The sequence below is a fragment of the Thermobia domestica genome, chromosome 18 (genome assembly GCF_964235325.1).
Source record: "Thermobia domestica chromosome 18, izTheDome1.hap1.1, whole genome shotgun sequence".
Taxonomy (NCBI): domain Eukaryota; kingdom Metazoa; phylum Arthropoda; class Insecta; order Zygentoma; family Lepismatidae; genus Thermobia; species Thermobia domestica.
Window position 1 is genome coordinate 95,908,581 of NC_137471.1, and position 12,692 is coordinate 95,921,272.

The 12,692-nt window shown below is 36.3% G+C and overlaps 1 long non-coding RNA gene across 1 annotated transcript in view; it reads left to right on the top strand.

Annotated features, from left to right (window-relative positions):
• The window catches only part of LOC145675501 (uncharacterized), a 178,266-nt gene that overhangs the window by 50,408 nt on the left and 115,166 nt on the right, over window positions 1-12,692 (top strand). The window contains exon 2 of the long non-coding RNA XR_014129136.1: window positions 5,922-6,006. This is a non-coding gene — a long non-coding RNA (uncharacterized LOC145675501). The remainder of the gene's footprint in view (window positions 1-5,921; window positions 6,007-12,692) is intronic.

The following is a 12,692-nucleotide window of genomic DNA, read 5'->3' on the forward strand; positions in this document are numbered from 1 at the left end:
ATTGAATAATCTGAGGAATCGTATGCAAATTGTAACTCTTAGCAAGCTCCTTTTTGTATCTATAAATGGTCTACCTTTGCGTTTCTTTAATGCCGAAAAATATGCAACAATGTGGATAAAATTGAAGCGTCACAGGGCTACAGACAATTCTACCGGGAAAGCAAGAAATGTCGAAGAATGTTCACATGCATCTCGTTTTTTCAACTAAAACGTAAGTAATGTTTTTCTTTAAAAAAAAGACAACTTTAGTTTCTTGTATGTACGTACGTTTTGAATTACTCTATCTTTACTACATTTTCTGTTATTGTTTTGTTACTTTTGATAATTGAATGTTTTTTTTAGGAAGATTTTGCATTTGAACATAAAATATTACTCTGATTAGAGGAGGCTCCAGGAAATGTTTTTGGCCATCTCACAACTTTGAAGCCTCACTGCCCCTAATGTATATGCAAATGCACTACACATGTGATCCACCTTTCCCCCACTGGTAAATTAACAAATCGAACCCTGCACTGTTCATTCATACTGCTTTTTCAACTTATCACAAAAACGAATTTATCAGTTTTCACCATACACCTGCAAACATTTTTGCTGATCCCAAACGTTTCAGTATTCGCGCGCTATTTTAGCCAGCTGTTTTAAGTTGGTCACATAAAGTGTAGAAAAAAAATTAAGCAAGTCTTTAATTTGCCTATTTGATGTCGAGAACAGAACCAACCAATCTCTGCGGGGCTTCTAACCCTTTCCTACTATTATTATTATTATTATTATTATTATTATTATTATTATTATTATTATTATTATTATTATTATTATTATTATTATTATTATTATTATTATACTATTACTACTACTACTACTACTACTATGAATATGTGTAGTAAAACTGCAAGCTTATTTTAATGAAAAGAAGTGTTATGAAAATTTAAAAAATAATAGTTAAATCACTTTTTTGACTATTATTTTCAATCTTATTTTAACGAAAGAAGTGTTATAATAATTTTTAAAAAAAACTTTCCTTGGGCCGGGTTTGAACCCACGCCAAAAATTATTTTCATTACTAGCATGTTGTGCTAGCAGACTCGGTTACGAGGGCCGACAGCATCTAGCGTTTACTTTGTGCTATATGTAGGTCATGACTTGTGATGTCCTTTCTGTATCTGCCAATAAGATCACAGGATATCTGAAATGTTTGGGATCCGCAAATATGCCACCTTGCAAGAAGACTCCTCTGCAACGTCCTTATATTTTATTTTATTTTTTGTTTGTTTCTTTGTTTAAAAAGGCACGCAGTATTGCTCAAACCACAAAATAGCGTAGTCTTCTGGAAGTCAGGAAATTCTCCAACATGGTTAACTTTTAACGAAAAAAAAGTGTTTAAAGCTGAGACATGTCAAATGACATGAGCGAGTATCAGGCCCGTACTTATATATTCTGTGCCCCTGTGCTCTAAATAATTTGCCGCTCCCCGCACAAAATTTGCCTTCCTTCCAAAAACGACCAATATTAGAATTGAATTCACAGTTTTTGGGGTCGCTGAGATGAATAGTGACACTTTTAATCCAATTCAATTTCAAGGTCATACTCCACTACCTAGGAAAGGAGCGAGATTTTATAAGTAATCGAAAACGATAGATATTGGTGTTGGATTCATAGTCTTCGAGGTCGCTGAGTTTAACGGTATCAGTTTTCATGATATTCAAATTTATCCTCACCCCTTGGAATGAGGGTGGGAGAGGATGTTTTTTTTTTTTAATAATCAGATAAGCTACCTAAATAGTAATTACTGTAATTAGAGCGAATTAAACATATGAACATATTTTCTAGCGCTTGCGCGGGACTCTGCGGGTTGTTAGTTTTGAATATTACTTTATTGTGAACCTTAAAAGAAAATCCAAAATTTTGCCGCCCCCTAAATTATACCGCACAAGCACAGAATAGCACTTACCTAAATACGGGCCTGGTGAGTATAAAAGCTCACGTGTGGTTTTCGAGAGAATGGAAAGAAATAATATTTTTTTAAAAATCTAAAAACTAACATGTACGAGAACCACAGCATCCTTTAAGGCGAAACTTTCGCTGAAGTAGACCGTCATCAATCTCTCTATTACGGCACTGGCAATATGACAGCAGCGCTGTAAGTAATATTTTTTTCTGGGCGGCAAGCATCAATACGCATATTTTCCCCCCTAGAAAAGTTGTTTTACTAATTCTTGGGCCCCTCTTTGCATCTTTCTCTTACTCTTTATGGGACCCCGGAGCCTGTGGGCCCTCCCGCATGGGAAGGTCTGCGGTCGTTAGTTACGCCCCTGGGCCCGTTCCATACATGACAAATTAATTAATGGGACAATATTGACAAATCTTAAAGCCATACGAATAAATATTATTTCTAAGGCTGCTAATAGTAGACATTTCTTATTGAAATGGACCCACGATTCATTTTTTGTTTTCTTTTCTTTTGTGTGCTGTTTTGTTTATGTAATGTAGTAAACCTGTTTGATGCTTCATTTATAATTTCATGTTCGTATCGTATATGGAGTATGAAAATTTTGCCTTAAAATGGGCCCCCTTCGAACGGCGGGGAACTTCCCCGGGAATCAGTTTCCCCTGCCCCCTACAAGTTACGGCCCTGGATGACAGTACAGAATATGGTTAATGAGATATAGCGTAGAATTATTATTATCTTTAAAGTTTTATTTTGTTTAAAAACCCAACGTTGATCCAAATATCAATCGATAGATGACATCGAAGTGAGTTGAGTTGAGACAAAATGAAATGCTTGGTAGTAAATTATCATGTGTAGTTTTCGAGAAAATAAAAAAAATATTTTTATGGGGCTAAATGTATGTCGTTCGTTGAATGATTAATAGTTTTTATTCTGCTAGAAAGTAATCTTTATTTATTTGTTTATGTATTGTATATGTAAGGATACACTATTACATGTATCTGTTGTTGTTTGTGTTTTTCTAAAGTGAAACACACACTCCTAACAATGACACATATACGCCTGATAGTTACGCACACGTTACATGTAAGGATTATGTCTTAAAGATAATATTTAGAAATAGACAATAGCACACAATGTGACATATTTCATAGCATCTCCATATCAGAGAAATTTTATATATATATATAAAGTTTATTCCCATCTGAAGATGGGCGGGCTGCGGCCATGAGCATTCATTTATTGGTAGTATGAGTGAGAGATGGGTATGTTAGGATTTATTTCTTTATTGATATATTTATCTGGTTAGCCATACAGAAGGTGACCTGAGCATGGTATGTAATATACAGTATATGATGAAGTGCAGGTAACAAAACACAAGGGTAGATGATGTTAGTTCTTTTTGTGTGTGTGTGTGTGAATGTTCTATACTTATGTTTTTGTTTATGAGAGAATTCTTATATCGAAAGGACTGAGAGAACGGGAGATCGTTGTACTCCAACGCTGTTCAGTTGGTAATACCTGACTTATTAGTGATTGTATAATACTTCATTATTATTTCCATGTTGATGTTCCTTCGTAGCTACGTGGTTAACGTATATGCTTTCGGAGCGGGAGACCCGGGTTTGATTGAAGGTACAAGTTCATATGGTTAGATTTAACTGTTGGTCCACGTCTCGTATAGTGTAGCACTAAACTTCAAACCAAATCGAAACAGAAACTATTATTAATATTACGAGTGGTCTCTAGTTTGATGTTCGTTGGAAACACAATTTATAGTATTAAACAACGTTGTAAGGCAACTGGGAACAATTTGAATTAAGAAATCTCCAATGCCGATCATTAAGAGAAAAACTAACGAAAATGGAAACCCATGAGCTCAATATATAATGCAAATGAAAGCAGTTTGACCAGCAATAGCTTTTCGCTTGATATGTGATGTGTGGCATGTTGCTTCATTTCCTTTACTGTTTCTCGTTGATTCAGATCAACGATCCTTATCAACCAGAGGAAGTACAAATCATCACACCTCATCAACACGTAAGATACACCGATCGATATCTTCTGTTGTTCTTAAGGCATTGCCTATTTTTTAGCTGGAATCAATTTAAACCACTAAACATAGTCCCATAAATCGTCCATCCTTCCTTGATCATTTGCTACAAACCAGGCAAATATAGGACTTCAATTTGAAATTCTATAAACAAATGAATTTAGTTTTTCTTTAAATCACCGTTTATAATGTTAGACCTAGATTATAACAATATGACAATATCTATACAAAACACTAGCATAGCAAACCTCAGAAGAAACAAAAGCATCGATACAGAAGGGATGGAAAAAGAAGTCGACACGATTAGCAACGAGAGCACTGTCATACTAATATTACCAACCTCTATATCCCTCATCGAAATACTATCACCAATACGAAAGATCACATTAGGAAATCAATAGTTGGGCTTAGAAAATGAAAGCAAATAAGGGAATTTCGGAAAATATATTGTATGCTGATATAAATTTTTACTCTCAAAATGCGGAAGTGTTCGCATTAATGCTGGCACATGGTAATTCTAGTTTTATACATAAACATTCTTTATAAATCATTGAAAAGGGGAATCAACAACTTCATTATGCACTCTAGATTAGACATCTTCCTGTTTTAAAATCTTATTTCAGACTGTGAAATATTGAAACGAAAGCCGATTGCAGACTCTACGAATTACAGACAGCACTATTAATCGTTACTATCTGATTTAAGAGAGTTATCGGTTAGTTAACTGCTACTCTGTGAAATGCCCTTTCGTAGCCCAATGGTACGACGCACGTCTCCTGCGTGCACGATCCCAAGTTCAATCCACGATACAGATATTTGTCTTAGATGAAAATCTGAGTAGTAGTTTCGATTCCATTTTGATCAGCAAATCCTACATTATATAGCCTTCTGTTGAAAAAGGGAGTTCAACTACAATCAACCAATCAATTAAATCCTAAGAATTTTCACTTGGGTACTTGAAAGAAAATGTAGCTCGTCCATTATGATAGATGACCATAAAACAGAAGTAGGATGTGCCTTTGTTTCGATTACGATAGCAGTTTTGAGGACTACCGTGTATATCGCACTTGGATTCTCATAATTCAGAGCGTATTTAGACATTGGAATAAGCGTTTCTTTGCGTGTTACCAACAACTATCTGTGGCTTTTCTATTATTCGAATCGCACATGTCTGGGTCAACGAACTAAATACACGGACTTAATTATTAAATTAAAAATAATTAATTACTCATCCTATTTACATTTTAAAATATTATACCTGTGTGTCATACTTAATTATTGTTAGTTATCTATTAGGATTATGTTTTAATTATAACAGAAAGCTAGATTTAAATTTTTTTTATTGTTGCATCTTATAATCGCGTAGCACCAACGTTGTTTTCATGTAATAATTTGTCAGGGATGAGAACGAAACTTATAATTAATTTCGATAGAAATGAACTGTTCATTAAGTTTTCTGTTTTTAAGTCTATAATATGAACATTTAATAGGAAGAATAATAATTATTGTAAATTATGGAGTGTGGTTTTCGAGAAACAGATGTATGAAACCATTGAAGTGATGCAGTATATTCTCGCTATACCAGTCGGTAATGCACAAGACGAACGAGTGTTTAGTTTTTTTTTTTTTTTAAATACCAAGCGTTTATGATCAGAGACAAAATATCAACAGAACTTGTGATGGCTGATTTTTTTTCTACAAAAAGGTTCTTAAGTAATAAGAGCAGCGAGGTACTCCAAAAAATGTAAATAATAAGATAGAAGTGTATAATCCCTAATGCTTTGTGTGAACTTAATTTTGTTCGGTATAGAATGTTTCGGGAGTAGTAGTGGAAGAGTTAGTTGTAGTCGTTTAAGTGTTAGAAGTAACGGTGATCATAACTTGCAGATACCGTCTGTTTCAAACTTATTCACTTAATTACAGAAACGTCATTGACCTGCGGACTTTCCTTCAGTTCAATCTGACAACCCTTCTGCCATCATCGTAAATATTTTGCCATTACAAGCAGGTAAGTGGCCGAAAATTTAGAATTTTCTATGTCCCACGTTCCGTCTTATGTCTTCATTTTAGCCTTACAGCGATCGAGTTGGTAAAAATAGTAGTGTTCCTCATAAATAGTAAATTGAAACAAAAATAACCTTTGTAGTGACAGAATTCGTGACTTGGCCATTACAAGTAAAAGCTAATAACACGGCCAGTAAACTTGATCTAAGCAGATCAAATTTCGGAGCGAGGAAATTATCTCGCGTCCATGAATCAGGGTGCGACAATATAGAACGTAAAGAACAGCTTTATTCTGTCAAATGGAGCACGTTTGCATACAGTATTAGTTTCTTGTCCAAATAATTTGCTGATGATATACGCACGAAAGTTACTCCAGAAAAATTATTAAAATTGTCAGCAACTACTGTTTCTCAAATTTCAACTCGAGTTTGTGTTATAAAGAAGAATATAGACACAGAAGGTTACTTTAAAAAGAGAGAAAATGTGAGTTCTAGGTTGTCCAAAGAAGGAATTAATGGCTACAGAGCCCAAACAAAAGGTAATTTATAGAAACGTATCCTTACAAATAAGCGAAAAGTAAACATCCAGGTGTGAAATATATAATGAGCCAGCACTACTAGACTTTCTTTTAGCTAAATGATGGGCTGTCAATTCATCGGATACTTTCCTTTACATTTTAGATTAGTTTTCAACTTAATTTAACTCCCTTTCTGCATCTATACTAATAGTTACGATCCCACTGAAAGGAACTGGACCTGGTACCAGGTGAGTCTAATCCTGTGATTTTTTTTTAAGTTAATGGAAAGAAAACTCTTACTTTGTTCTTTTGCTTCATCAACATATAGCCCAATGGCCATTTTGCAATAGGGGCCCACTTTTGCTTGCATGAGATCAGGCTCCTTATCTTTAACGAAGCTGCGCTCATTAATCTGAATGAAGCTTACGCTGTTTTAGATTTGAATTCGCTCGAGCTTGGGCTCGCTATTCTTGATTAGATGACGAGCTAGAGCTAGTTCGAACCGGCAACCCAGGTCTCCGGTTGTATAACTTACGGCTTTCTCGGAACTCATGCTTGCTTATTGAGTTCAAGGTCGATTAAATCCGAGACAAGGGCTTTCGAGTTTAGACAAATCAGTACATCTTATAGCTACTTTATATACACAATTCCAACTGTTACAGACCACGAAGGACAATTACCGACCAGCTAGTTTTAGTTAAGAGTATATTGGTCAGTACATCACCTCTCATGGCCGTTATATTTTCACTTTCTATACCAGAGTTTACTACCTCTTAATTCAAGTCGCTCCCCATTTGCCTAGTGATAAAAATTTCTGTATCTCCACTGCTGATACCCTTCCCGCTAGTTTAGTGACTAGCACATGTGGTCCCGGGTTCGATTTCTGGTGAGAGAGCACAAACCTTTCAATTTCACAATCATTCACCTTTGATTCATGTATCATCTGTCTCCTTTAGCCAAAAGAATTTCGTTTCATTTTTCCACCGCTTACCTATTAGACTGCAAGTGACCATCACTAGATCTTAAACGAACATTAAAAATGAAATGAAATGAAATCTTTAAGTTTTACGTTCGACGGTCATGCCGGTTAGGCTAAAGGAGACGGTGATGATGAGAGATGACTGATATGGTGGAATGAAGAAAGTGGGAGGAAACGGGAGAATCCCGAGAAATCCCATGAGCACGGTGTTTATCCACCACAAAGTCCACACGGCGCTAGCTGGGATCGAACTAGGGACCCCCAAAACCGGAGGTGAACGCTCTACCACTGAGTCACCGCGCCCCCCTAAACGAACATTAAATACGAGTAAATATTAGAGTCCAGTTTAACCGAATTTCTTGGGGGGCCTTAATCGAATTTCGTTCAACATATCGTCAGCATATTCCACAAATATCCAGAATATCGTTATCTTCTGCTGTTTTAAAAAATGTGGCCCTGTAGTGGCCAAACAGTCTGTAATTGGTGGTGGTGCTCATTGAGACGTTTTCTCAGGATCACAATATCTACAACATATCACGGTTTCAGTCCGCCGAAATTCAGAATACCATTTTCTTCAACTGATTTTTAAAAAATGGCCCTTTAGTGGCAAAACGGTCAGTGATTGGTGGTTGTGCCCATTGAAACTTTTTCTCAGGATCACAACATCTGCAAGATATTACAGTTTTGAGTCTTTTCCACCGAAATCCAGAATATCATTATCTTCGGCTGTTTTCAAGAAAGTGGACTCGTAGTAGCCAAAAGATTGACTGGTGGTGATGCCTATTACGAGTTCTTCTCACGATTACAATATCTACAACATATCACAGTTTCAAGCAGTTCCACCGATATCCAGAATATCATTATCTTTGTTTTTTTTTTAAAAAAGTGGTCTCGTAGGGACCAACCGGTTAGTGATTGGTGGTTGTGTCAACAACTACTTTTTCTTACGATGACAAGATCTACCACATATCATGGATTCAGTCTTTTTCACGGAAATCCAGAATATCTTCGGCTGATTTCAAGAAAGTGACCCTGTAGTGGCCAAACAGTCAGTGATTGGTGGTTGTGCCGATTGAGACGTTTTCTAAGAATCACAATATCTACAACGTATTACAGTTTCAAGCAATTGCACCGAAATACAATTTCCGTATGGATTGTGCGTGGTCCTTTCCAGTTTTCGAATTTTTCCTTTATTTTTATCACAAATCTTACATTTCTACCAAATTTCAAGTTTCCATATCTACAACAGGCATCCCATAGGTTTTTAATCAAATGCTTTATGCTCATGCCCACCCAACTTTCTTGGTTAGGAAGATTTCCAGTTTTCGGATTGTTTTCATTACTTGAATCACATTGCTACATTTATGCCGAGTTTCAAGCATCCGTGTATACCCTACAGTGGTTGAAAGAATGCACGTAATTATGTGTAATTTTCCCATGGCCCCAAATTTTCTTCCTTAGAAAAGGAAATTTCAAGTTTTCAACTTTTTTCATTTATAATTTGTATCACAAATTTTATATTTGTGCCAAATTTCAAGTTTCCATGTCTATAAGAAGTACCCGTAGGTTTTCATTCAAGTGACGTAATTTATGACCTCCAGTTTTCTCCCTTGGTTATATATATATATATTTCCAGTTTTCGTATTGTTTGCATTACTTGAATCACAAATTCTACATTTGTACGGAATTTCAAGCTTCCATGTATACAGAAAGTACCCCACAGTTTCTGAAAAATTGCACGTAATTATGTGTAATTTTTCCATGCTCCCAAATTTTCTTCCTTGGAAAAGGAAATTTCCAGTTTTTTGAATTTTTCCATTTATTTGTATCACATTTGTATCGAAATCAAGTTTCCATGATTGAAGGAAGAATTTAACCTTTAGGCTTTAATTCAAGTAACGTAAGTACTGTCTCGTATGTATACTTTGTTCTTGCTCTTTTTCTTTCTTCGAGGAAAAAAATCCAGTTTTCGAATTTTTCTTTCACCTGAATCATAAATCGTCTATTTGGGCAAAATTTCAAGTTTAGATGTTTAGAGCAAGTACAATATGAATTTTATATAGTTTTGCTCCTGGTCCTTAATTTTTCTCTCCTTTATCGGAAGCAAAATTTTGGATGTTCGGAAAAGGTCAGAGTTGCTTCGTGTTAGCCTTTTATATCTTCAGTTACCATCCTAGTTAGGACTTTTTAAAAATATCGAATACTTATTGAATATAATCATTTGCACATTTTCCCTATCTAATGAAGGTTCTTGATATAGTTTTAAATAAGCTTCTCCTGAAAAAGAAATCTGGATATGATCGTGATAAAAAAAAAAAAAAAAAACTATGGCTTTTGCTTAACGTAGTATATTAGTACTGTAATAACAGCACTAATTTATCTCATCACAAAACATACAGTTAGATTCATTCATCGTTTCGCATTTCTCTACTTGATTCGTTTAACATCTCAACAACACACACTCATCAGTATAATTTACGCACATAATCTCAAATGCAGATCTACCTTGAAGGCCTATAACAAGAATGCCTCTATAACGAAACAACAGGCCAGCCGTTGGCTGTCGTACAAAAATAAGGCAAAAAAGAGGGAACTGGAGAAAGCTTCGCCTTTCAATTGTAGGTCCTCAATGGAGCCGAACATCTTTATAATTAATGCATCCATGTTGATGAATAGGGTCTCATTAGGGCGCGTTAACACTGTCAGAAGGGCGCCACTTCTAGGCCAAACATCTTGCTGCTCCTTCATTGTCTATAGAAGATCTCGTTAACCAAGAGTCTTGTTCGCGCTTTTAATACAATCAGAGAGAGAGGGGGGGGATAGAAACTTATATGAAGATCAGGAGCTTCCTTTGTGTGTATGTGTAAAGGGGAAAAAAGTGCAAAGAATGTAAGTGACTTTAATGTTGCAAATATAGGCAGCCGGTAACAGTAGTGCCAAAGACGATGTTAAAATTATTTTTATTATTATTAAAAAAGAAATACTAAAATTAAAGAGAAGACTCCATATGATACTTTGAACGGATGCATTAACACTTGTCTACTTATTTTTACTTTGATCTTTTTCGGCAAGGCCCTATATTCGCTTCTCTATGTAATTAAGTCTTTTATGAATAGATGGAGCATATTTAACACAAGCATTCTTCTTTTGTCTGATATTCTCATACATGCAGTGCATTATGTAGAAGTTGTATCTGCCCTTCCTGGTAAATTTCATGTGAGTCCTTTGTTACTAACCTTTCGCCTCTTTATAAACTTACTTCATTATATCCACACAAAAGATATGTTCTTTTTCTTTTTGAGAAACCATAAGGCTGAAGAAAATCTTGTTATAGTAAAGAAAAAATCCACAGATTTGTAGATTTTCCTGTTACTACTCATGGAAAAGAGAGTTTATGAATATCCACGCATATATTGTAAGTAGAACATGCATCACTGTTAGAAGTATATATACATAGGCCGTTCATCAATTTGACGGAAATGTCTGAAGAATATGAATCTTACTACATTCATCTGTAGTACTTATGTTCCCGTCTTCTCCGACATATTACTACATTCCGAACATCTTACTACATTCTCTACAAATAAGAAGTATATCATATCGTGCTTAACAAACTGACTTGTTTGAGGGTAAGTTCTGTGTTTAGTTTTGGAAAAAATCGAGAAGCAAACTTTTGTGGTGCTAAAAAAAAGTATGTCATTCGCATTCGTTGCCAATAATTAATGATAGTTTTCGATACCTGGGTAGTGTTCTTAGTAATGACATGAAATGCGAACGTGAAATAAAAGCAAGGATAGGAATGGCGAAAGAAGCCTTTAAAAGAAAGAAAAGTCTGTTTTGTGGGACCTTGAACAAAGAGTTGAGAAAAAGACTCATAAAATACTTCGTGTGGAGTGTTGTACTGTATGGGGCGGAAATGTGGACATTACGTAAAGGTTACGAAAATTGACTGGAAGCCTTCGAAATGTGGGTGTGGAGAAGAATGGAAAGAATTAGTTGGGTCGAGCGGAAAACGAATGAGAGAGTGTTAGAAATGGTGGGTGAGAAAAGAACACTTTTAGATATTATTAGGAAGAGGAAGAGAAACTGGTTGGGACATTGTTTAAGAAGAGATTGTATCATGAGGGACGTCCTAGAGGGTATGGTGGCGGGAAAGAGAGGGAGGGGCCGAAAGAGACTACAATTAATGGATGATATTAAAACAGAAAGATCATACACGAAGACGAAAAGGTTAGCGGAGGACCGTGGAGCATGGAAGCTTCTCAGCTGCAGCAAGTGACCTGCCAATAAAGGCAGAATACCTATGATGATGATGATGACATTCATCTGTGCTGGTTAGGCTAAAGTTGACAGTGATGATGAGAATGAAAGAAATTGTGTAATGAAGAAAGTGGGAGGCAACGGGAGAACCTGAGAAACCCTCCACATGATGTTTGTCTACTAAAAGACCCCACGCATCAGAAGTGAACGCTCTACTACTAAGACACTGTGGTCCCGAGATTCTTACGGGGCGGCGTTGGGCCATCTTTCGCATTCAGAACAACTCCGATGCAAGGTGGAGTCGAGTGATAGGGATCGTGAATTTTAGCAAGTGGAATATTATACCATTGCGTGTACAGTGCATCACTCAGTTTCGTGAGAGAGTATGGAGGCAGAAATATGAATCGGATACGTGTCTCCAAAACGAACAACCAATGATCAATTATGTTCAAGTCTGGGGATTGGGCAGTCCAGAGGAGGTTCTCAACTTCATCCTGGTGCTTCTTAAACCGCCCCGCAAGAGCTCCAGCTATGGATTGGCACTTTATCATCCTAGAATATGGCGTCATTGCCCAGACAGAACATCTGGATTATAGCATGCACATTGTCTCCCCAAATTGCGACATAATCAGTGACGCTACCGGTAAGCGTAAGCACCGTGACACACTGAAAACAATTATGATGCGGTCACATATCACAGAACCGTAGCCATGTTTGACGATTTGGCGGAGACACTACGTATCATATGCTTCTTTGAGAGTCCGCCACACATAAACCGGCTTGTGGTTTGAGATGACCTATTCGACGTATCTTTCGGGTCATGAGTTCACGCCTCATGTGCATTCTGTGAAAGCCTTTGGTTCATAATCAGCGATTTCATCAGTGCAATCTAATCCCGTATGTGCATGACATGTAACACGATATTATAGTTTTG